Source organism: Anser cygnoides, chromosome 12, assembly GCF_040182565.1.
Source record: "Anser cygnoides isolate HZ-2024a breed goose chromosome 12, Taihu_goose_T2T_genome, whole genome shotgun sequence".
Taxonomy (NCBI): domain Eukaryota; kingdom Metazoa; phylum Chordata; class Aves; order Anseriformes; family Anatidae; genus Anser; species Anser cygnoides.
In genome coordinates this window covers 8647473-8672346 of record NC_089884.1, presented here as the reverse complement: position 1 = coordinate 8672346, position 24874 = coordinate 8647473, and the positions used below count along the sequence as shown (strand labels likewise).

Here is a 24874-nt window from a genome sequence, read left to right as displayed (position 1 = left end):
TGCCTAGTTAAGAAGTTATTGATTGCCACTTGCACTTTGAAGCAGATAGCTTTCCATTGCCCACATTTGCATTCCTTTTGTATTTCAGCCTCTACTTCTCTTCCCACTGATACTCTTGACATTTTAAAAGTGTGTATCGGTGTGAAGGTCAGCATCCTTTGCTGGACGCTGCCACAGTGACTTCTCACACGTCTTTAACTATGTCCTTATATAGTCCAGAGTAATTTCAACCAATGACTGGAAAACCACCATAAAAAAAAAATCCTGCAAGCTTTTTATGTTATGGTATTTAGTGAGTACTTATGTTACTGGCATGCTGTTGATATGTGGTCAGTACCTCATCCCAGAATTTATTCATTTGTTTCATCTCTGTTTTTCAGAATCAAATGCTTGTTAATTATCATTGTCTTTTGGAAGTATTCTTCCAAATCTGACGTGACCTTAAAGATAAGGAAGGTCATTCACAATTTCCTCTTGCCTTTGAGTTTACCAAAAATTCCCTTCTGGCATTTCCAGCCTGTATGATTAAGGCTGTTGAGTAGAAACACTCATATCTACCAGTACATGAACAAATGAGCTGACACCTCTTTAGGTCACTGAATTTGCTAATTATGTCATGATGTGAGCTGTACAATGCAACTAATAAACTCAAAGTGATAACAACAAGAACAAACCAAACATAATAAGGAAAATGTGCTTTTTTTTTTTTTTTCTGCAAGTTTTTTCAAGATCAGTGATCTACAAGCTGAGACACTCCTCTAGGTTGCCTATGGCAAGGTTCAGATTTAGCACCTGCATAAATTTAAAAAGGAAGATTATGGTGTACCAGAACCACCACAAAGTATCCGCACGTAAATTTTGCTGCCCAAGAGATAAATAGAACAGGAAATCCTAGAGATGGAGACCTTGGGGCTTCCATGAATATAACTTTTGAAATTTTCTTCTGTTCCAGCCAGAATTTATCTACCTTTAAGATTATCTTGACCCTTTATTACAAGCAGTCCAAAATAGGCTTGTTTCATTTAATGCAAGGTGATGAGCTGGTTTCAAATTTAAAGGTCTATTAATCTATAAGTTAAAGTGCAACGAAGGATATCAGTGCAAATTTTTTTTTGAAAGCTTAGCAATATAGTGTCCATATCTTACAGTTTAGCTGTCTGTAGTTACATGGGAAGCAGTTAGTGTATTAAGTTCCTTAAAACAGAATTTCAATGATGTTTTATTACTTTCAGCAGACACGCTGAATTGATTAAAATCACAAGCTACATAAATGGCTTCTGACAGCTAGTAGCTATACACTGCAAGGACAAAAGCTTGTTAGGAATAAACTCTAAAGCAATACAAACTGATAGCAAAAGGCCTCTTGTTAATCTAGAGCAGAATGACTTTAGATTTTTCCCCTTTAGAAAGCAAGAACAAACTGCTGGAACTTTTCATGTGAAAGATGCTACCTGCTTTTCAGGCTCTTTACCAGTGTGTAACGTAAAAATTCCACAAGAAAAGACAAAATCATTTTCTTCATTAATAGGTTCCAGAAGAAATCAAAACATATTTCATTTTCATTTGTGTGATTACTGAAGCACTGTGAGAAGACAACTCTAAATAAAGTATAGGTCACACTCCATGAACTGGCAACAGGTGAAGACCAATCGAACTTTATAACATAAAAACAAGATGCTCAGAAGCACTATAACACTTTGATCCCAGGAGAAAAGAGCAAGCTAATTGTATATATAAAGTGGCATTATTGTGTCAGTCCAAGAGGGACTGAATGACTATGCATGATATGCCAAAGCTACATAGGCATCAATCAATCAGTTATGCTTCAGAACGATCACACACAGCCTGGTGTGCAAAGCAGCATATTTAAGTCAACTAGAATTTATGTCAAGTAAAAAAAGACTAAATTTTAAAATCTGTCTAAAGCAATGTTTCAAGATATTTTTTTCAATGTTATCATCTCCCACAACCAAACACCATCTTGCCACTTTATCTAAATAGGTAGATCTTTGATATAACAGAAGTCAAACAGCCTTTTAAACACAGTGATTCTGGTTCCATGTGGCTTTGTTTTCATGGAAAGCGCTTTGATGAGCAAAACATAAGCACCTGACTAATGTTATCATTGAATTCTCTATCATTTTTCAGCAAATACTTAAAAAAGATGGATTCAGCATATACCATAAATGCCAATATTGCTTTTATGAAGCTTTTCATTTAAACATGTACACAGGGAGTGGTTTTACCTTGTTTAAATCTCACAGGAAAAAAAAAAAAAAAGCTGGTGAAAGACTGAAATTTCATGAAAACTCACTAGGAAAACAAACAGTGTAGTGCAAACAGAAGTGATATTTAAAGTAAAGTGAAATGCAATAGAAAAAAAATGTAGTCAGCAAAGATGCTTTTTGTTCTTATTAGTAATCTCAAAAATAATATAATTTTTAGGTTAAATGGCTTAGGAACTTTGAAACGTCTGTGATTCTACTTAAAAAGTTTTTCCACACATCATCATACAGTTTGGAAGAAAAATACTATTCTAAATTCCCCCAAAACATAAATCATAGCTCAAACTCATGTCCAATCTGAAAATACTTATTGGACATATTTTTTCTCTATTTCAGCCAATGGTTGAAATTCATAAAAAATCTCAAATCACTACATTTATGAAAGGGAAAACAATATTAGTGTTTTTAACAGGAAAAAAAAAATATTCAGCACATGGTGTAAAAGAATTAGAGATTTGGCTTCTGAAATGACATCAGATTACAATGGATAAGGACATTCTGTTTAATATTTTCCCTGAACCTGTATCTAGACACACAACTTCCTACCTATAGTCCTAAGAGAGCTGACCTCAGAATTCCCCGAGGCATGCCCACGGGACAGATCATAGATGGAGCACCAAGTATGAAGGCTGTTCTCTTGGGATTTGTGTTGATGGCTGTAGAGTTAGTTTTAATCCCAAGGGCTGTGTGCAGCAACATTTTTTTCAGTATTATTTAAATAATATGATCCAGGAGATTAAAAACAAAAACAAACAAAAAACGTTCACACACATATTAAGAGTAGGGACAATATAATGAAGTGATATGCGCTCAATTGAAAGTGAGTGAAAAAGAAACTAACATTTAAAAAGCAGTAAGCATTGCAAAATACCCAAAATACACAAATGTGTAACATATATTTTAAAGAACAAAAAGAAGGTAAGAAAAAGAAGACTCCGATACCAGCAGTAGATCTTTCTGTAGTCCGTTTAGCATAATGGTGCAGATATGAATATCCAGTACAGACAAAAATATCAAATGAACTTTAGCTATGACTCAGCAGAATTTCATCCAAGCAGCTTTACATTGCATGTCAAAGCTGTATCACTACATTTAACTCATCTATAAAGTGCTGCAAGAGCACTGTAACCAATAGCCACACAAGATTTTTTATTATATATATATTTTAATTTAAGCACTGCAGGCTGTATATTACCAAACTATCCCACTTTGCAACTCATAAATGACAAAGTTTTAGAGAGCCAACTGTATTTTTTCTGCAAATGAGGGTCTCTGTAGAGAAACAAACAAAAATGACCTTCTTAAAAGCTACCTGCTCACCATACAGGAATAAATTCTTATTTCCCATTGTAAGTGCATTCCAATTTTTAAACAATATCATTATCTTGAAATAGCATTGTTAGAATTTGACATTATGCACCTAAGACCCACATAATTTAGTATGACCTTCAGATGAGCATGATTATTTCCATGGCAGAATGCTGTATACTGAAGCCTTAATTAGTTAGCCAGCAGTATGACAAAACCCCAGTACTAAAGAACAGAGTAAAAAAATGGCAGGAATGATCCTGCATTTTGTTGCTTTATATGTTATCTGTACAATATTCCCCATTCCCTCATCAAGAGGAAAAGTAAAATCAAATTCATCACACTTTTCCACCATTTTATCAGCTCAGCTCATGCTATCATTTAAAGGAAGCTTCAGCTATATTTATATAATTTCCAAAGCACCTAAGCCAGATGCACTTCATGCCTAACCATTCCTGAAAAAAACTTCAGAAATGCTACCACTGTTACTGAACTAGAGAAGTGCTTTAACAAGTCCATGCCCTTATACTCTCAGACATTCACATCAACAGGTTGTCCTGTAACACTGGTAAGACTCCTGCTGTTACTGAGTCAAAGACATAGGCACCCTAAGATAAAACTAGTTTTATAGTCTGGGTACAATTTCTATCATTCTAGCACTGATATAACCTGCATTCTTAAAAAAAAATGAATCTTCAAAGCATAGTCTTTCAAAAAGGAAAACAATCTCTAAATGACTTTGAGAAAATTGATTTATAGGGAGAAAAAGAAAAGAGAAAAAAAAAAAGGAAAAAACTGTTTAGCCCCAGTCATTGCTTCTCCTTAGTAAATTTTCAAACATTACTCCATTAAAAAAATCATTTCTTAAAAAAAAAAAAAAAAATAAGAGTTGTTCTTCCCATACTAGTAAGACTTGCTAGACACACAAGATTACAAAGGCTGGCTCTGGATATTTGTGTTTGGTTCATGTGACACAAATTAAAAGGCAATCGTTACAGTATCATTTTGCCCAGAGCTTACTGTACTCTTCAAATTGAAGTGAAAGGTCTATGATGAAAGGTGTCTGAAAATTTCGTGAACTAACTGGTAAGTATAATTGTAGTGAAACCCTTGAGAAGTCAAAGAAGAAGGGAAAATGAATTAATCCAGACCTTCTTTGGGCAGGCTCTTACTTGATTTCTTGAGTTTTCAAATTAGATCAAGAGCAAAAATCTTGCTCTATATAAAAAATCTACTCACAGTATGTAAAAACTTAAACTTATTCCAATCAAACAAGATATCCTGGCCATGGAAATTTAAAGAAATAAATAGAAGAAAGGTGCTTTTCTTGGATCTTACGGTACAACAAGGGTATGTTCCTACAGTAAATATTTAGACCAGGATATCTTTCCCCATACTGTTTCATACCAAATGTTAAGAAGAGTTAGGTTACCTAAACTGTAAAATACTGGTAGCCTCCTGGATTCTGTAACCACATCCCAGCTGAGGTTAGAATGTTATAAAATGTCCCAGGTAGTGGTTAATAATAAGATGTTAGGCATTCATGCTTGAAATTGTGGGTCATTTTTGATTAAACATCTTGCAGAGGAAATAAGGCATGGCATTTTCAAAGTGAGTTTGTAGCATAATGTGCAAGTGCATAAAAGCTAAAGTTGTTAGAGGTGATATATATAACTAACAGGAAGGGACAAGGGAAAACCAGTTCAGCTAAACTGACACTTAACCGAATACTGTTCAAAACTCATAAAGTATATTCGTCCAGAGAACAGAGATAATCCTCTTATAGAATGCTGGTTTAGTTTAAGTTTCTATGTTCAGATTAGGACTAGAAACAGATTTTTGTTTGTTTCTGAAGCTAGAAAAAGTTAAAAATTTAAAAACACGGGAATTTTAAAAGATGCTATAGGTACAGAAGTCCAGAGATTTTTCTTTATTTTATTTTATTTATTTATTTATTTGTGGGTAGAGTTGGTTTTTCAATTTTCTATTTTTTTTCCCCCAGAAATAATATCAGAGGAAGTTTTATAATTAAGGCATAAAACATCAGATGCCTAGTCTCAATAATGACTCATAATTCCTGAATGAACCAAACATTCAGGGACTAATTGTTTGTTTGTTTAACCTTATTTTCTGCAGTTAAAAGAATGAGAATATACTCTCTATTAAAAGGGGGGGGGGGGGGGAAATACTTCAACTCAAATTAACTTTCACAAGATTACAAGGTGAAGCCAACACTTCAAGGAAAAAAGCAGCTCACCAATAGTACCAGCAGTAGAAATACTGAATAGTACACAGGCCTTATTTATTGCAGCCTGACAATAGTATACATGAAGAGAAGGAATGCAAATGCAAACAGCTGACACATTTAATAGAAATTGTCTGATATATACCCCAAGACTGTATTTCATAGCAAGAATGTAAAATCTTTTAGACGTTACGTTCCCATCCCATGCTGAGGGATCCAAACACATAGAATCACAGAATCACAGAATCGTCTAGGTTGGGAGAGACCTGCAAGATCATCTAGTCCAACCTCTGCCCTTAAACTAACAAGTCCTACACTAAACCATATCACTAAGGGCTACATCTAAACGTCTTTTAAAGACCTCCAGGGATGGCGACTCAACCACCTCCCTGGGCAGCCCATTCCAATGCCTAACAACCCTTTCAGTAAAGAAGTTCTTCCTAACATCCAACCTAAACCTCCCCTGGCACAACTTTAGCCCATTCCCCCTCGTCCTGTCACCAGGCACATGGGAGAATAGACCAATCCCCACCTCTCTACAGCCTCCTTTAAGGTACCTATAGAGAGCGATAAGGTCGCCCCTGAGCCTCCTCTTCTCGAGGCTAAACGACCCCAGCTCCCTTAGCCGCTCCTCATAAGACTTGTTCTCCAGACCCCTCACCAGCTTTGTTGCCCTCCTCTGGACTCTCTCGAGCACCTCGACATCCTTCTTGTAGCAAGGGGCCCAAAACTGAACACAGTACTCGAGGTGCGGCCTCACCAGAGCCGAGTACAGGGGGACAATCACCTCCCTAGACCTGCTGGCCACACTGCTTCTTATGCAAGCCAGGATGCCGTTGGCCTTCTTGGCCACGTGAGCACACTGCTGGCTCATATTCAGCCGACTATCAACCAGTACTCCCAGGTCCTTCTCGGCCAGGCAGCTTTCCAGCCACTCATCTCCCAGCCTGTAGCGCTGCTTGGGGTTGTTGTGCCCCAGGTGCAGGACCCGGCACTTGGCCTTGCTGAACTTCATACAGTTGACCTCAGCCCATCGCTCCAGCCTATCCAGATCCTCCTGCAGAGCCTTCCTTCCCTCGAGCAGATCGATACACGCACCTAACTTAGTGTCATCTGCAAACTTACTGAGGGTGCACTCGATCCCCTCATCCAGGTCAGACACATGAATGTGTGGGGTCTTTCCACACTGCCTGTAGGTGCACTACATGGAAGACACAACTTCCAGCATCCACCCTTACCTCTGTTGTGTGTTAGCCATGCCTAATCTGCACACGTGGATGAAAGCCAGGTATGCACCATGCCCTCCAGGGGAGGAAAACTGCAACACATCACATGCCATGTAGAACATGCTATAAATCATACTAAGGAACCAGGATGAAAAACTGAACCAGGGATGGATAATCAGGGACTGGGAATGGAACACGCTTATAACAAGTAAAAATGAGCTTAAATATTTATTTGAAGATCCCTTGGTGATACAATAAGTAAAGAAAGCTGTGATCACAATTATAGTCTTGCTGGGCCTTCTTTTTTATTTTATTTTAATTAAAAATATAATAATCCACTGTGCTATTGACTCAGAATCAGTCATTTTGAACTTCCGTATGTTTAACCATGGCTAAGAATGGTCAAGATAAATATTTATAAAAAAAATCTGCAAGTGCAAGCTGTGACAGATCATAAAAGATAACTACTTGTATTTGGCAGATTAATTTTATCTATCTTCAGCCTGCATCTATGGTATAGGTTCTATTATAGAACTAATCTTTAATACAATTTCATGTCTGTTCAATATTGCCAGCATGTGTGATTGCAGCTAAACTTTCCCAGTGAACATCACAAGTCCTGCTAGAGCTGGCAGGCAATACAATCAAGTTCATCATGTCTGCTCAAGGGGCTAAATAAAAAGAAGATTAACTTTTGCAGATACTCCAAATGTGTTTTTGGATTTTACTCTTTATCCTATATCTTATTTCTTCTGGTAGAAGAAACTTCTAAATAAAGATGCTGCAGAACTGTGAAGCTCTGAATTCTGATCTCCTGAGCAATTTGCATGGGTACACTGATTGAGATGGTGACATAAGAAGCGAAAACCCTTATCCTCTTTATGCTGTTTTGTTTAGGAATTTGATAAAAGCTATAACATTCGCATCCACCGAATACAAAGTTTTGCATTCTATGAACAAGTAATATAAAGATATATCCAAATACATTTGAAAATACATTTGAATTTAAATTCTATACCTGCTGTTTTCTTAAAGCACAATGGCCCATAAATGAGAACTGGAGATTTGCAAGCCTACTGCCTCATATCATTAGTACACCTCTGTTCACAAAATGTCACAAATGTGATTTTTAAAAAGATCTATTTTTTTCCAAAAAACAAAAGGCTTGAGCTAACTCAAAGAAGATTACATGTGACTGATTCTATGCTTTATGATTTCTAATTGCTTCAGCTATCCCCAGTCCATCTTAACTGAATAATATCATTTAAATATTTTAGGTAGTTTTCTTTTAACAGGCTCTTAGACTTAATGTTTCTGCCTTGCTTCAGGACAACATCTTTTAATTGCTTTAAATTATCAGTGATGTCTCTAGCATTTTCACTGAACATGGATTGATTTCAATTAACTTTCTCACGCGTTAGCATAAAAGCAGTCTTATTCAATTTGCCCTAATTAGATCACACAACCTCTTGAAGCTAAAGCAATGACAGTCATTAGAAGGTTGTACAGAGAGAGAGAGAATATCAAGGTTGTTTACTGCATAGTTAGTCCTTTTGTAATTTTGAAACTGCAAGGAGAGTCTGTTCCTGTGATGGTATGAAGGATTTAAAATCAAATCCAGAATTAATTTAGGATGTGTGGAAATTCACATGTTCAAATTTCCTGTAAAAATCAGGATGATTATTTTGTTTTTTCCATATTGACAAAGATCAAGTTTTACACTGCTGGCAATAGCACACCTGCAGCACTGTTAGCTGCACAAGTCACTGTTTCCCCATCTTTCACTGTATGGAGAAAGATATTAGTAACTACTCCAATAGATAGTTACACAGAGAAGATAGAAGAAAACTTTAATGATGTGTAGTTGTAATCTTTCTTCAGTTTATTTTGCTTTGGAAATTTTCTCTTTCCTCAACTGCAAGCCACACAAAATAGCACTGACAAAAGACAGATCACCTCTACAGAGAAACTTTACCTGGCTACTGAAGGCAATGGGCATGAGGCAGAAAAGGTTATGTTCGTTGTGTGCCAGCTGCTAGGGAAAGGGACATAACACAAATTTTAGAGAGGTTCCTACAAGGAAAAAAAATAAATAAATCTTGGCAGCCTTAGATGGAGGGAAAAAAAATAAAAAGTAAAAAGAGGAGAGGACATTGTAATAACGACCTCTAGGACCTCTAGTAAACAGATCCAAGGGATCATGAGACTGCACAGAGTCATTAAGTCTGGTCCTCAGCTATCACCAGAGTTATGGAAAAGCTGCTAGTCTACAAATGTCCTCAGAAACAATTACTGATTTTCTCTTACATTTCAAAATCTACAAACAACCCTGAAATGGAAAATAAATTTATGATTTCCAATACAAAGGGACAAAAGATACAGAAAAAGAAAAGTGGAGAGCAAGACAGAAGAAAGGAGAGCGCCTTTGGTGTCACTTCAATGTTAATATGTTAAATAATCCTATAAATTTACTCAGACATGTAGAAGATAGTGAGTTTGTTTATTTTCTGGGGAGACTAAAAGAGTTGTAGCATCTCTCCCTGACTTCAGTACTGAGCAGGTACAGAGTGTTCAATGTTGCTGTTCCTTATGCAAATATTTATAAATTAATCCATTTTGGAGCACTGTGTAGGCTGGATTCAAAACTAGGTTCAGAATCAGGGAACTACAGCTAGCTACAGCACTTTAAAAGAACTTTTCTTTATGTACTGTAAGTACTATAAAAAAGGGACAAATTTAATCCTTTTAGGCCTGAGAGTCTGAGTCAGATGTCTTCTAAGACTCAAGTAGTATAATATGCATTGTGGCAAAGCTGTGATCCTTTTATGTATTCCTCAGACATGAAAATGCATCCAGTGGGCTAGTAGCTTTCTGTTATTAGTTTATGTTCAGCTTTTATAGACAATGCATGTAACTCCACACGTGTTATTTAATTAAATATTGCAATGTTGCAAAGCTATTGAGGTGTAAATCTTAGTTCCATTGAAATCATATGAAAAATTATGTTCCACTGTATTTAGAGTTCATAAGGGACAAAATTTTACAGTCACAGGCATCCAAAAGTAGCTAAAATACCATTTATCAATTTTCTGACATGAATGAATTAAATAAACCCAGATTACACATTAATGCATTTGAGTAAGTAGGAGCAAATATTTATCCATTATTTAATCGTAATAGCCTGTTTCCAAATCCAATTTATCCAATGAAAATCTTTTCTAGAGTGAATTCTCCAGTGCTGGCACCTCCTGAACTGGCCAGAGCAACAAAGTTATGGACCAGTAATTAACAAAGCAGCTCTGCCAAGTTGTGATATTTCAAATGAAATCAAAGTGTTGTTTGTGACTTTTTCTAGATCATGCAGCTTCCATCAGTGTAAATGGTGATTACATCTGCTCTTTGGGTCACAAGGTGGTTAACACTACATATTACAGTTCAGTTCTAGAAAAAAATATTACTGTCTCCTGACTCCCACTTAGGTGCTAACATTTCTGTAATAAGACATAATGAATGTCAGATCCAATATGAAAACTTCTATCTTTTGTTTAATTGGATTGGTCAGTGGAGCAAGAACAAGGAGTATGCTGAATTTGGCAGAAGCAGTTTAGATATGCATTTTAATCCATTTTAGAAGAGTCATACCAGTATGTATCTGCGTGCTGAAAGACTTACTTGAATAAGCCAGACCAGAAAAATTTTGGATTAAGAATTTTCTTGGAGCACAACATACCTCTAACTGCATTCCTCTCACATGCAACACAAACATCACTAGTATTAAGTCCTAATACTTCTGTAAATGTAATGGGTTCCAAATGTATGTAGCTTATTGGAAAGCAGAGGCATTTCTCACCCCCGATTTACAGCCATACTGTCAATATCAGCATTGTGTATTTAAACTCCATTTTTCACCTAAAATCTTATGAAACTTCAGATTAAGAGGACCAATTGTCTGACTGAGGGTCTATTAACCTTCCATTTACTAAAGACAACTTGTGTTATGCCCTGCAAAGCATTCTACCAAAATCATGTTGCTGGCCTAGGAAATGTAAGTTTGTTATTATGTTTGAAGTGTTATTAGGTTTGAAATCTGGAGGTAGCTTTCTGTTGCCCTGCTTTCTTTTTTTCTTCTTCAGTTCTATTTCTTTTTCTAGAATTTGCTCCCACACTAAATATTATCCCTTCAAATCAGCCAGAGAATCCTCTTCAGTGCAGTTAAGTTTGCATCTTTGACTTTGTTAGAGCTCTGATTTATGTCTTTGCCAAGACCATGGGATGTTGCTGAAGCCAGGTACATCAAAGAAATATTTAATCTCCAGAATATTTTTCACAGACTCTAAGCTTTGGTACTCCTGTTGCCTCCCAGCATTTTTATTGGTGACAGGGCTGACAAAAGTACAGCAGCAGCTACCTTCATTGATACTATTTTCCTATGTCCTGTATGGCCTCTGGAGAGCAATGAGTGGGTTGTAAACTAGTCTGTTCTCCAGAAAAGGACCCACTCACTCACGATATGGGAAAGATCAGAGAATATGGTTACTACTTTTATGTTTGGATGAAAGGTAATATTCAATCTCTCTTTTACCTGTCAGAATATTTATAAACCTATCCTGGAAACAGATTCTGTCTGTTACATAAAAAATAATGGAAGGGTTAGCAAACTAATTATTTTGTGGTTGAACTAAAAAATTCAGTCAGTTTCTAAATGTATAATTACAGTGGTGGACACCCACAGTCATTTAGAAACAAACTCCTTGAACTTCTGTTTTAGGCAGCCTATTTCTCAGTGTCCTTCTGAGCCAGTCACTGAAAGCAATATATCCAATTTCTTATAATTCATCTAACGGCATTCTCTAGAATATATTAGTAAATTACTTGACTATTGGCCAAAGTAAATTTATTATCAAAGACTTGAAATATTCTAATACTTTTACTGGGGTTGTGTGTAACTGACTATCTTAATTGTTTCAGGAGGTAATAGGATGCCACTGGAAGTAGATGACAAAACATTTCCTAAAATTCGCATTGGCCATGAAGACTAGCACAACAGAGTTAGTTGGTCAGTATTCTACATGTAAATACAGAAGTTTTAAAAGTACTTACAGTACATATTAAAATTACATAGGATTTTCTCTATCCCTATTTAATGAAATACAGGGACAGAAAGAATACATCTAGCAGGTGATAATAGTAGTACAAACAGTGGTCCAGTTTGAAATAAAAGGAACACAGCTCTTTCACTAAACCTCGTCATATTTCTCAAGGCACTCTTGCCAACATAATAAGCTCTGCAACCCCTGCATATTCACAAGCAAAGATAAGTAGGATACTACACAGCCAATGTTACAACATAAAAAGAAAAAAGAAGAAACCAAGGAAATTCGTGCATCTGGTAACTGTTTGTTGCTTTCCAACCTTTGGATATATTTGAAAGGTCTTTTTGAAAGATTTACTATTTATCCCTAAAATTTCACTGTTCAAAAATGTAGAATGAATGATAATTTCAGGCTGAGGTGGAATTAGTACTTCCTTATGTCAGTAATGTTCCCATTTCCCTCTTTACTTGATGTTCCATTATTATTTAATCTCTTATTATTTAACTCTCTCGGAGACACAGCATCATTCTTCATAAGAATGAAAAATAAATTTATTCAGCTACAGTTTCTCAGTCCATTTAGGACAATTCCCTACAGCATATGGTCACTAATGATTTATCTACTTGTATTTTATATAGTAATTCCATTATTTTCTTTGGATCACCTAATTAAATTTGGTGTGTGAGAATAATCTGGGCATATTAGAGTTTGTATTTCAGTGGCCTGTAAAGGACCTTCAATGGACAGCATGTGCTCAAACAACTGCCCACTCCCAGCAGATTTTATAGCCGGAGTTACAGTAAAATACTAAAAAGTAGATTAAACAATGACCTAATCAGGGAATTGGGAAGAATGCCACCATAGTCAAATGAGCTTATCTGGATGCACAGAGAGCTTTAGCCATGTCTTTTCAACTGACTAACCATTGTCAGCTGGAAGTGTCTGTGAGATGTATTTATTTGCTGTACACTATGTAGTTCTGCAATACTTCAAAATAAAGAAAAGTCCTCACTGACTTCTAGAGGTGTTCATTCCACTTGCAGGATAGGAAAGAGAGAATTATTTGGCTGTTGTTTACTTTTTTTTTTTTTTTTTTTTGGGTCATCTTGTCCTTTGCACTTTGTTACCACTACCCAAAGCAGGCATTATGCCACATACAGCTGATATATTAGCTGCAAAATATTTGGACACTTACATAAGAAATACGGAAGTTCATAGCTGCAGAAAACTGGAAACTTCTTACTATTTTTCTACACCACACTCCCAGTTCTGTTGTATTAAGGATACCAAAAGAACCTAAGGGGTTAAGAAAAAATATGGGGCGAGGGCAGGACTCTTGCAGATGTTGATACAAAAGTACATAGCTATCATTCAATGGGTTCCTATGCTTCTTACTCAGCTGGATTGGGTACTTATGTTTGTGACACAGTGATTATCTTTTAATTACCTTCAGAGTGGTAATCAAAACAAACTGACTTATCTGGTGATCACATAACCGGGATAGCACAGGACAATTAATTTGATTTCAAAGCAAAACAAACTACTGCTGTGTCAAACAACTGTGAATACGAGAACAATGTGCCTACCTTTCACTAGAGCAAAAAGTCATGTTTTTTTTTTTCCTTAGCTCAAATTTAAGACCTGATTCCCTCTGCAAATTATATACATATATATATATAATCTCATATCAACTGAATCCAATATCATAATTTGTACTGATTTCTATTTAAACAGGGTTTTGAGTATTCTGTTAATGAAACATGCCCAAGTGAGATGGCTAAAATATTCTTTCTTTCACTGTTAAGATGTGGCATAAGCAAATGAAGTTTAAGTTAACTTAAGATAACTTAAGATGAAGTTTAGTTAACTGTTAACAAGATTATTTCAGTTAGAATAGACTCCTAGCAAATAGAGGTTGTTCTTCTCATGTCTATTAATTCTTTAATCTTTTCAGTTGACATTTATGGAAGGTCTAGCTCCCAAGTAAATTGAAGTCAAAGATCAGAAAAGGTGAGGAAAGTTTTGGATAGGTTGCTGGGAAGACATACATCAATACCATGCAGTCCTGGCTTACCAGACAAACTCTCTCCTTGTACAGTTATGGTACTTTCAGTACATTCTGCTTGTTTTCTTGCCAATTGTAGTGGATTCTAAAAGAAGATAATTATATTGAAAATGAAAGTTTAGTGTGATTTCTTCTAGGCAATAATCATAACATGATGCAGAGAGCTCATGTTCAGCTCCTCAAGTACTTGAATTTTCTAAGTTAACTAACTGGATTTAGAAAATCTAAGTACCCATATCTGCAATTATAAGTTACAAAAGAAGCAATTTACTTAGTTTTTTTTTTTTTTTCCCCCACCCTTGTTAGGATCTTTATTTCAGCAGCTTGTCAGAAGATGCATCATAACAAAAGCCAGTCTACACAAGTAGAGGCTGCAAAGCATGAAACCCACAGTTTGTAAAATCAAGTATTTTAGCTCTGAGTAAGGCCTGAAACATGGTTTATAGCTACAAGGAAAAAAATCTAGTAACTCTCAGCTTGATCAAAATCTAGAAAAGCCATATTAAGTGCAAAGACTATCAAAACTCCAAGAACATGTTTTCTCATGGGTTTGCATGGTTTTGCCTATTTTAGCATAAGGATGATTCCATATAAATTAAGCAGTTAAAAAAAAGGAGAAAAAAAGAAAAGGAATTACAAGAACATTCATTTTTCTTAAAGACACAAACTTGCCTGTCTAAAAATAACAGTATTATTATTATAAACTATATATTTTCATAGACTTTATATAGATCAGTGTCCTGAAACATCTCGGGGGCAGGAAGTACACTTGGATGAACATGCTCAATCTATGGAAAAGTTGTATTCAGTGCCATCTAGTGAAATTTCATTAATAAGAACAAATAGGAGCAATCAAAACTAATGATTCCCAAAAGATTCCTTAAATCCCCAAATGAAAGCTGCCCTTAATTTACTTTGTCTTATGCCATAAAGCCTACAGTAGGGAATCTGGTGCTTTCAGACTACTTGGCTTAAGAAATAAACAAAACCCACTTATCTTAAAAACTCTATTAATATAATATGCTTATTCATGGTAATAAATGGGGAATCTTACCCATTTTTCCAGCTCTCTCTGATATTATGCCACTCAAGTCATAAAAATTATTTAAGAATTATAAAGTAAAACTTCATTAAATAGAACAGTTAAATTTGGAGAAAATTTTCATAATAAAATTAGCACATTGATTTTTTTTCCAGATTTTTTTTTTTTTTTTTGGTCATGGTTCATGTACAGTCTGTAAAAGGATTCTCAGTACTGCAAGATATTATCAATTATTATTCTCCCTCCTAGCTTTTTTTTTTGTTTTTTTTTCAATTCAAACAACTCACACTAACTAGGTAGAAATGTGGAAGCATTCTGACAACCTGGATTACATCAATGTTTTGTGCAAAAAAGCAGTAAGTAACACACTTAAACAAAAAATGCAGCATGGACTTTTTCATAGCTATCATCTAATTTCACATGAGTCTATTAAGATGCTCCTAACAAGTAAAGCTCTTTGCATTTACGGTCTAAGCACTATTTATAATTTTGTGTAGTAACAAACTCTGAGAAACTTGTATACAGAAATTTCAAGCAGTTTGCTTAAACCTGTGGAATTTGAGGGTTGAAAATCTCTCTCTCACTCTCCCCATGCATATGTTCTACTGAAATTTCTGTTCTCTGTCACACATCCAGCCTTAACTGAGTGGATTGCACCTTTGCTTTATAACTATTTGTCTTTGAAAATCTATCCAGACTATTTTGTAAAGCGTGACTTAATATCATATGTTGCCCTGAATTACTGAAATCAATAAAAATAAATTTAGATGATTGCACTTTGCTGATTAATTTTCCAAAAACTTTTCAGCATGTTCAGCATGTTTTCAGCATTCTATTCAAAGAATAGAACAAAACAATAAGGAAAAAGAGAAAACACTTAAATACTTTCTATATGAAACTGCCTCCTTTGTTATCCTACTTCAGATCTGTCTATCCTCAGATATTTTAATACCTTATTTATGTCTTTTGCATCTTCATACAGTCAGATGTGCTTACAAAAAAAGCTGGAGCAATTAAAGCCACAAAGCTAGTCTCCTGGTTCTGGCATGGTAGCTGCCCGTATGAGCACCTCTAATCCATTTCAGAGGGAAACAAAGCAGTTGAACTTTAAAGCACAGCCAAGATTAAAGTTGCCAACCCCTTTATCCACTACAAATTGTTCTACAAATAAGGACCTGATTACATCTTTGTTGATTCAGCAGTTATTTCTTCTTGCATCTGATACTAATCACCTATTGCAAATGATAAAGCAAACAAAATGACTTGCCAACTGCATCACCCCTGATCGTTCCTGCTGTGTTCCAATTCTTTCTTCTTGTGAATGTCATTCTGCTGAATGGATGAATTAAAAAAAATCAGATCTCAAGCCAGGCACCTTAACAGCTGGAAGAACTTAAAGACTGAAAAAAATTAGAAAAAAAACTTAGAGAAAAAAAGCCAAATATGAATTTTCCTATTTGCACATATTCAGTTATAAACCCAGGCTTGATTTTTAAATGATTAGTGTATTTTGGTTTATGCATGATTTTTATTGTATATGTTCTTCATAAAATGCATTTCTCAACTATTTTCACAGTTACTTACAGTCTCCTTCAACATCATCTTGTTCCTTTAGGCACTTCAAACATATTTTATTTATCCTAACCTCCAGCACTTTCCTTTTTATTCTCCACCTTTGTATTTCTTATCAGGTATTTTTACACTTATTTGTCTTTAATCTTTATACTTCTCCTTTGGTCCGGATATTTTACACCTTATAGATGTAAGATAGACCTTTCTGACTCTATTTTTCATCTACATTGGATCATTTTTTTTTGTCATAGTATATTCACTGCTAGATGAAATACCTTCATTTATCTTTCAATGCTTTCCATATCCTTTCTACATCTTTGTTACATTGATTTTTCTCACCTTCTACTAAAATAAGATCAGATGAAATTCAACCATCCTTTTACTCCATTTTGTCTCATTTCAGTCCAAAATACAAACTTAAGATTAATGTACATAGTATTTTGAGCTTACTTAATATAATCACTTAATACATTGCCATCAGTGATGTCCTATTCATTGTTAACAGTATATGGATAGCATTATTTCTGCTTGTTTTATTTCTAAACCAAAGAGACGATCAAATACAACAAATCTTCATTCTTGTGTAGCAAATTATGTTAACAATCAACATAAAAATGTTAATAGAACTAAACACAGAATAAGCCATATTTATGTGCTTAATTTGCACAGCCTTGACAATCATTTGCAGGCATGTCGATGACCATGAATACAAATTCCAGAAGACAATCATTGGCTTGCATGAAATTGTTGGAAGATTACATTGAGGTTTCTTTATGATAAATTTCTCTCAACCGTTTAGTAGAGACCATGCATAAGTTTTCACTATATATATTTTAAGAGTTCTAACAGATGTTGAAGATGAAAATGTGGACTGTAGGTTAAAAATCTTTGTCATTTTCTGCTAGTTTTCCCCTTGTCTGAGCTCAATACTCTGGTCTTCTGGAATAGTGACAACACAGCAGTAGAGTAGGAAGCCTTTTTGAGGATAACATATGACATGGAAGCAAGCAACAGGGAACTGCATAGCAAAATCATATCAATTGGAAAAATCAAAAAGCTTCCTAGAAGATGCTCAGCATCGCCTACTATTTTTATTAACAATATTTCCAGTTCTTTTTAGCTTTGAGCCATCATTGAGAATTCATCAACTTCAGCAGTAGCAGAAGTGTGATCTATATGGAAATTTAGATACATTTTTAGTAAGATCACAGCAGTATTGTCCAATTCTGAACCCAGCAGTGTATTAAAAAGTTAAACCATGTTGCAGGAGATTATTTACCTTCTATGTTAAAGTATTACGGTTATACATTTAACTTTATCAACATCTCATCACCACCATGTTATCCAGTCATCCAGTTTGACCTGATCCTTCAGGAAATGTTACTCTTCTGCGAGGTTTACTTTAACCTAAGTAATTTTCTGTTATCAACAGCATTCACCAACCCATGCACCAAATCAATAATAAATATACTGAAGAATGTCAGGCCTGATGCTGTTACCTGGGGCAGCCATTACCAACTGCTTTCTGCTTTCAGAAAACTATCTGCAGTTTTCAAGAAAGCAGGTCTTTTAAACCAGGTTTCCTGTCTGATGTGTCATACTGACATAACTCAATGCAAGTCACATAATTACATCATGCAACTTTATATTATTTGACACAGATGAGGCTACGTATCACAGTATAAAACATCAGCTGGAAAAATTATACTTTTTTTTTTCCCCAAAAGGAAAGGGGAAAGGAGGGGGGCGAACTCTCAAAATCCTTATATTTTCATCCCTAGTCTCTGGAGAGAGAGAAAAAAACAGTTTGTCTACAGCATTGATTTTTATATATGTAACTAACACACTGAATTGACAGTGTCTTCATACAACCCGAATCTAAAGCTTCTTGGGCAATGGTCTGGTGTCATGATCAGAGTTCTGTACAGATTTCAGCATACTCTCAGGACTATATAAAAAAATACATAATATGTATATTATACTACATTAGATTAAACCTGTGTGTGAACTACACTGCCTCCTTATAAGGCTGCAACCTTGTATTCTAATATATCTGCGATTTCTCATGCAATTCCTTTCAAAAGAAATGTTTTTAAAATAAATTACAATGCTAACAAAAGCAGTATTTTTATATATTTACTTTTATCACTGTAAAATCAGTAATGATATGATGTTCTGATGCAATTATTACCACATTAGTGTAGCATATTGCTGTTTCCTGTCTATTAACAGGAGGATAAGAACTATGAGATTATACATTATGGTTCACCTTCAGTTATACTACCTGTAGTCTCTTTTTGTTTGCAAAAATCTAAGATTATCCTTGCCCTAAGGCATCAGGAGATACAAAAAAGGAACTAATTTATTGGCAGTTATTTACAAAACACTGAATTCAGCATTCAGAGGAGACACTAATTTAATGAAGGCAAGGAATATTGTCACTGTATGGAGAAGGGGAATATGGAAGTTAAGCAGGGACTGGTATGAGATGAAACTGAGAAAAGATTACAAAGAGCAATTTATAATAATAACCAGACTCAGCTGAAGCTGAACCATGAATTGACATGGATATTCCCATCTGCCCATCTGGTAAATTTGATTGACTGCTATATTTAGTTTTTAAGACATTAATATGGGTTATCACAACTCACAACAAAGAGCTCAGCACCAACAGCAAGATGAGAAGCAATACACAGTACATTTGTAACACATAAAGAAATATTATATTAAGGAAAGTATTCTAGAGAAATGAACAAGAGGAGACAGAAGCTGAAGGCTGTGTCTAGAACTGGGTGGTTTGCAATGTCATGTTTTACATAACAGAGGTGAAGGGAACAAACTGGCCTGTTTGTCTTTTGACTTCACACTGGTTATAATAATACTAGTAGCTGTCTAGTTACTTAGTAAATAATGTAGTTGCCATTACTTCTTTATCTTAGTCTTTGGTTTTAAAAATAGCATGTTAATATATGATCCAACATTACTCTTCTTGAAAATAAACATAGTTGAATGATTGGCAACCAAATGCCTCACAAAAGGAGAATTCGCAGCTTAAACAGCCAAACTGTTAGGACGACTGTCACTTGAGTGAGCTGCCAGGCTACAGAGTACCACAAAAACCTTTAAGGTCCATGTGGAATACATATGAGTACCCCTAGTCCAATCCCCTTTCTATAACCAAAAGTAGTATATATCTAATTCAGGCAGTTCTTATCTTCTTTGGAATCAATTATTAGTTAGAAGTACAAAGTTAACTGAATGAATGAGCAGCCTTAATGCCATTCATTGGTTGGTGGATGATCAGAGCCCCACACTCTTTCTATGGGGACACAACCATTTAGGGATTTCAGAATGGCACTGATGGAACAGACACTTCATTTTCAACAGACATTCTGCACTTATCTTGGCCAGTGGGTGGCAAGCAGGCATGGGTAGAGGAGACAACATGACAGGATGAAATTATCAGCTTGCAGCTACAGGAAAGCAATCTACTGGTGTTGTGAAGATAGGAGAGTATGAAATAAAGCCAAAGTTCCCCCAAAACAGGACAATCAGCTATTTGCATTCAGATGCATGCCAGCCTCTAATGAGAAAAATAGAAAAGTTTTAATTCTGCTTTTTATCCAGTTTCCAGGAGCAAGAAGTAAGGCCTAAAAACTAGAAGCTTGGATGCATGGACACAATATTGTGTTCACCTCTGGGCAGCAGCCAATCCCCCTTGAGATGCACAAGTGAGTAGATGGAGATTCTGCGCTGACACAGAAAGCCTGAAAGACACAGCCAATACCCTTTCTGTGCTCTTTAACAGCCAAGAAATGTGCATCTGAACAATGCTTGTATTCCAATGAAAAATGATTTTTGTATCCAGGAGCTTCTGGATGTACTGGGAGACAAGACACTGTTTCTACATGTGGGATGCAGTCGCTCTGAATAACAGCTGGGAGATAATAATCAATTAATTATTCCAGCATCTACCTGATGCTTATGGCAGTAGCCATAACTGCTACCTAATTGCTGCTGTTACAGATACCAAGTACCTAAAATATGAAAGAAGCAAGTAATTCTATTTTTGCTTTTTCTGGCAAACAGATAGCTAAGGAAGCAGCTATAACACTTTTTTTTTTTTTTTTCCCCCAGAAGCAGAGGCTAATATGGCCTCAGCTAAAGGCTGGGTACAATCTTCAAAGGCAGTATATAAGATGTATCCTTTACAGTGTAGGACTAATTAAAGAAAAAGTCAATATTGGGTCTGCAGGTGGGACAGCCTCTTGTCAAATTCAGTAGGGACTGGAGCAAGTTCAAAAAAAATCACTCAAGCTTGGTGCATTCAATTAGACTACATTTGAGGTCAAGAATAGTTTAACTGTGAGGAAAGTAACTTACTGAAGAAATGCAACTCTGTTCATCAGTGCATTCAGAAAACATTTTGGGAGAAACTTACATGCTTATCTGCATGACTAGAGATTATGACTGCCACATACATGATTCCATATATATATATATATATTTTTTTTTTCTTCCAATGCTAAAAATGTTTTAGAAAGTGAGAGATCTTGCTAGCAAATATTTCAGTAGAGTAGACATGCAGTGGAAGGGTTGAAAGAGTAATATGATTTAGCTTGTTCTCTCACAATCTCATTTAAAAAGTTAAAGAAATGCAAATGTCTACTTCCTTAAAATATTCTACAAATCCAAATTAAAAAAGGAAACAAACAAAAAAAACTACCTCTTTATTATTAAACAAAAATATATAGTGAAGAGTTTTCCAAAAGAAAAGAATGTGAAACCTGTCATAGTAATAAATATTGAAAGAGAACATCTTTCACAGGATTTATTTTCAGAAATTAGCATAATTCCCTTTAATTCAAAAAACATTTTACATCACCTTTTTACTAAAAAAAAGTTAGATTCAATAGTTTGAGTTCATTACTATATCTATATTGCAATTATTTTCCATGCAAACTATTATGCCTTGCAAAAAGAAAACAAACCTTAATTATCTTTAACAACTACCACAGACTTAAATTTGTGTTTTCTTATTAATATAGGGAAGAAGCTGTAGTTAGAAAGAACCTTTTAGAACAGTGATTTGCAGAATTAAGAACTTATCCAGCCTTCCTTCTGTACTGTACACTTTAAACTTTTTTTTTTTTTTTTTGGTTAATAATCCAGATGCGCTGTAGAGTCAGTTTTCACCCCCTTGACAGGAGGCAACAACACATTTCAACACATAACAACACATTTCAACACATAACAACATTTCCTAGTTGATATTTACCTCTTTTTCAGATCATATATTTTTCATTTGATTTTTGGAAGAATCCCTTTTATGTAAAGGGATATTCCTACCATGGAGGAACACCCATTATGGTCAAGTACATGCAAGTTTATTGTGACAAGATTTTCAAAAGCAAGTGATGGGTACAAAACCTTGAAGGAACTACACTGATGTCCTTGTCTGTACAATTTTTCTTTAGTTACGACAGAAGGAGTGTACAAATGTGTACTGCATTGATTTTTTCAAAAAGCTTTTTTTCATTTTTCTGAATGCAGAAACCCTGTTTGTCATTAAAAATGTAAAGACACTTATGTTTTTGTCAGTTAAAGAAGAAAATGAAAGGAATTGCTTTTATGACAACCTGGTATAGTAAAAGTCATCCAGTTAAGGAACTGCCAAAATACATGAGATTAAAGCAGATGCAGCTTGACATAACTTGTCATTAAAAATATATGCGGACAATATTAGCACATGTCAAAACAGTAAAATGTTTGATAAGTGCAACTTATTTAAAAAATCCCAGAATGCTTGCCAGTTTCCTACAGCCTTGCAAAATTGAAAAGAAAAAAAGGGAGAATAAAACTCATTTTTTACTACAGGACTTCACAGAAATTGAAGATTTGACTAATTGTGGTGCAATAAAGAAAAAAAAAAGGAGATATGCAAAGAGCCAATATGGTATTCACCATTGGAGGATATTTATCCTATTTCTAAATTATGCGGAGCTGAATGAGGGAAATATTGAAACCAAAGTTTTCTCTTTCTTAGAAAAGTTAAAAGTCAGTTTTATCCTGATGAAAAGTGGGAAGGACATGGAAATATCCAAGAGTTTCAAGGAGCAATAAGATAATTACCTGGGATTCAGATGTGCTCTGGAACATGCTGCAAGCCTCTTAGGCAAGGACAGGATTTGGAGGACAACATCAACTGAGATCAAGAGAACTGAAAATTCTCAGAGTTTTCCACAGCTCAGGACCTCCTCCTAAGAAGCTGTGATGATGTCTGAAAAAATGAGCATCTATGAATATTATGCCAAGACATTTCATGGTCAGCAATTTATTACTTCTAAATGTAAATTTTGGTTTAACAAACCTTACAGACAATTACAGAATCTTTGTTAGTCCATGCTTAAAACAATAAAAAGGTTCAGAAACCAGTGTGATTTCTGGATGTGCCAATTTTGCATCTTGCCTAAGCCCTAAAATCAGTAAGACTCATTGTTCAGTAGACCTATTGAAGTCTGTTTGACCAGAATGCCTCACAGAAAGTTACTGAATTTTTGTTGAGGCTACCATACTCTCCTAAAGAGTGACAATGCTAAAAGGATTTTAATTTTTAATTTTAAGGATTTTAATGGAGGATTTACGTACAGAACAAAGTTCTCAAAAGTGGCTTTTATGCTATATACAAATAATTGAAATAATTAAAATTCAATGTACCAAGAAGACAAAGCCCATAACTTTTTACAGTGACACAAAGATCTATTTTTAGTGGGACAACACCTCTTCAGTACAGGAAGCATATAAAAGGATTTTAATAGTCGTGCTTTGGGTTCTCCTAATGGCATTTGGTATTTGCTAATAGAAGCAAACAACATGATTATCATCTAGAGTAACTTTTGTTATCAAGCATTATCAAATTAGTGCCTCCTATTTCTAACGTAAATAAGTATTATTAGTTTTCAATATGAAAAATTTACATAGATAATGGAATGACTACGAAAACATTGTCTTAGGGCAGTTAAAATCTGTGTTACATTTATCAAAACTGTGAACATGAATATTTATTTTTCAAGAACAGCAAGAATAACCAACTTCTTATGAATATAAAATGATGAAGCAAATAGTGAATAACATTTCTAATCAATAATCATCCTGGAATTAATTTGTGTAAAACTGTCCTTTTCATCTTCTATTTCCAGTAGGTTTTGTATTTAATGGAAGAAGTTCAATCCATTAATCAACATCCCAGTATTTGGTAAAAGGCACAGGAACAGTTCACAAAAGTGTATGGCAAACAATATAAGGCTTTTCAAAAGAAAGCAGCTTATGTGAAAGAGGAAGAAGATGAAAAATAATAAATTAAAGAAAACTACTAGTCATAAGCTTAAATCTTTCTTTTAACAATACAGAGTCAGAAAACACAGAAGACCCTCTTTAGTTCAATGTGCAAAAGAGAACATGAAGAAAAATTTTGCCCCAATATTTGAAAATAAGATGGTTTTAAAACAGTCTTACAATTCAATTTCCCCTCCAATCTGTCTCCCACATTTTGGATTAAAGTTGTCTACATTCTTCAGAGCTGTCTTCAGAGCACTGAACACATAATACCAATCTCGTGAAAGAAAGCAACTGAAAAGTTGCTCCTATGGTCTGTTAAAATATTTTAGGTACACTCACATTTGATAAGTGTGCTTAGACCTATTAAAACAAGGTGTATTGTGTTCAGAATGCTAACAAGGCCAGTTGACCTTCATAAAAATACCCTGCTCAAGTTTGGCAAACAATGGTACGTTAATATAATAATTATCACTCAAATTATGATTTCCTAGGCATATCCAAGTTTTTCCTATTTTCCCATTTATTTTTATACACTAATTTCTTTGCAATGCAACATGCCAGATACTGTACATAAAAATGTTGGCTTATTAATTGCAAGTTTACACGAATTGGAATGCAGCTTTCTTATCTCTGAATTGTATTTTTTCCATATTTTCTTCATTTCCAGTATATCTAACTGAATTATTTTTGCTCCGTTAGA

At 34.9% G+C, this 24874-nt stretch overlaps 1 long non-coding RNA gene across 8 annotated transcripts in view; it reads right to left on the bottom strand.

The window, feature by feature from the left end:
- Positions 1-24874, bottom strand: part of LOC106033253 (uncharacterized) — a 416430-nt gene that overhangs the window by 57764 nt on the left and 333792 nt on the right. For 5 of the 8 annotated variants that reach the window (XR_010834379.1, XR_010834380.1, XR_010834382.1 and 2 more), the window contains 3 exons: positions 22969-23116; positions 16532-16596; positions 14232-14307 (listed from right to left, as the gene is read on the bottom strand). This is a non-coding gene — a long non-coding RNA (uncharacterized lncRNA). Of the gene's footprint in view, positions 1-14231; positions 14308-16531; positions 16665-22968; positions 23117-24874 lie in introns of all 8 variants that reach the window. The other 3 variants (XR_010834383.1, XR_010834381.1, XR_010834386.1) reach the window with 3 other exon arrangements.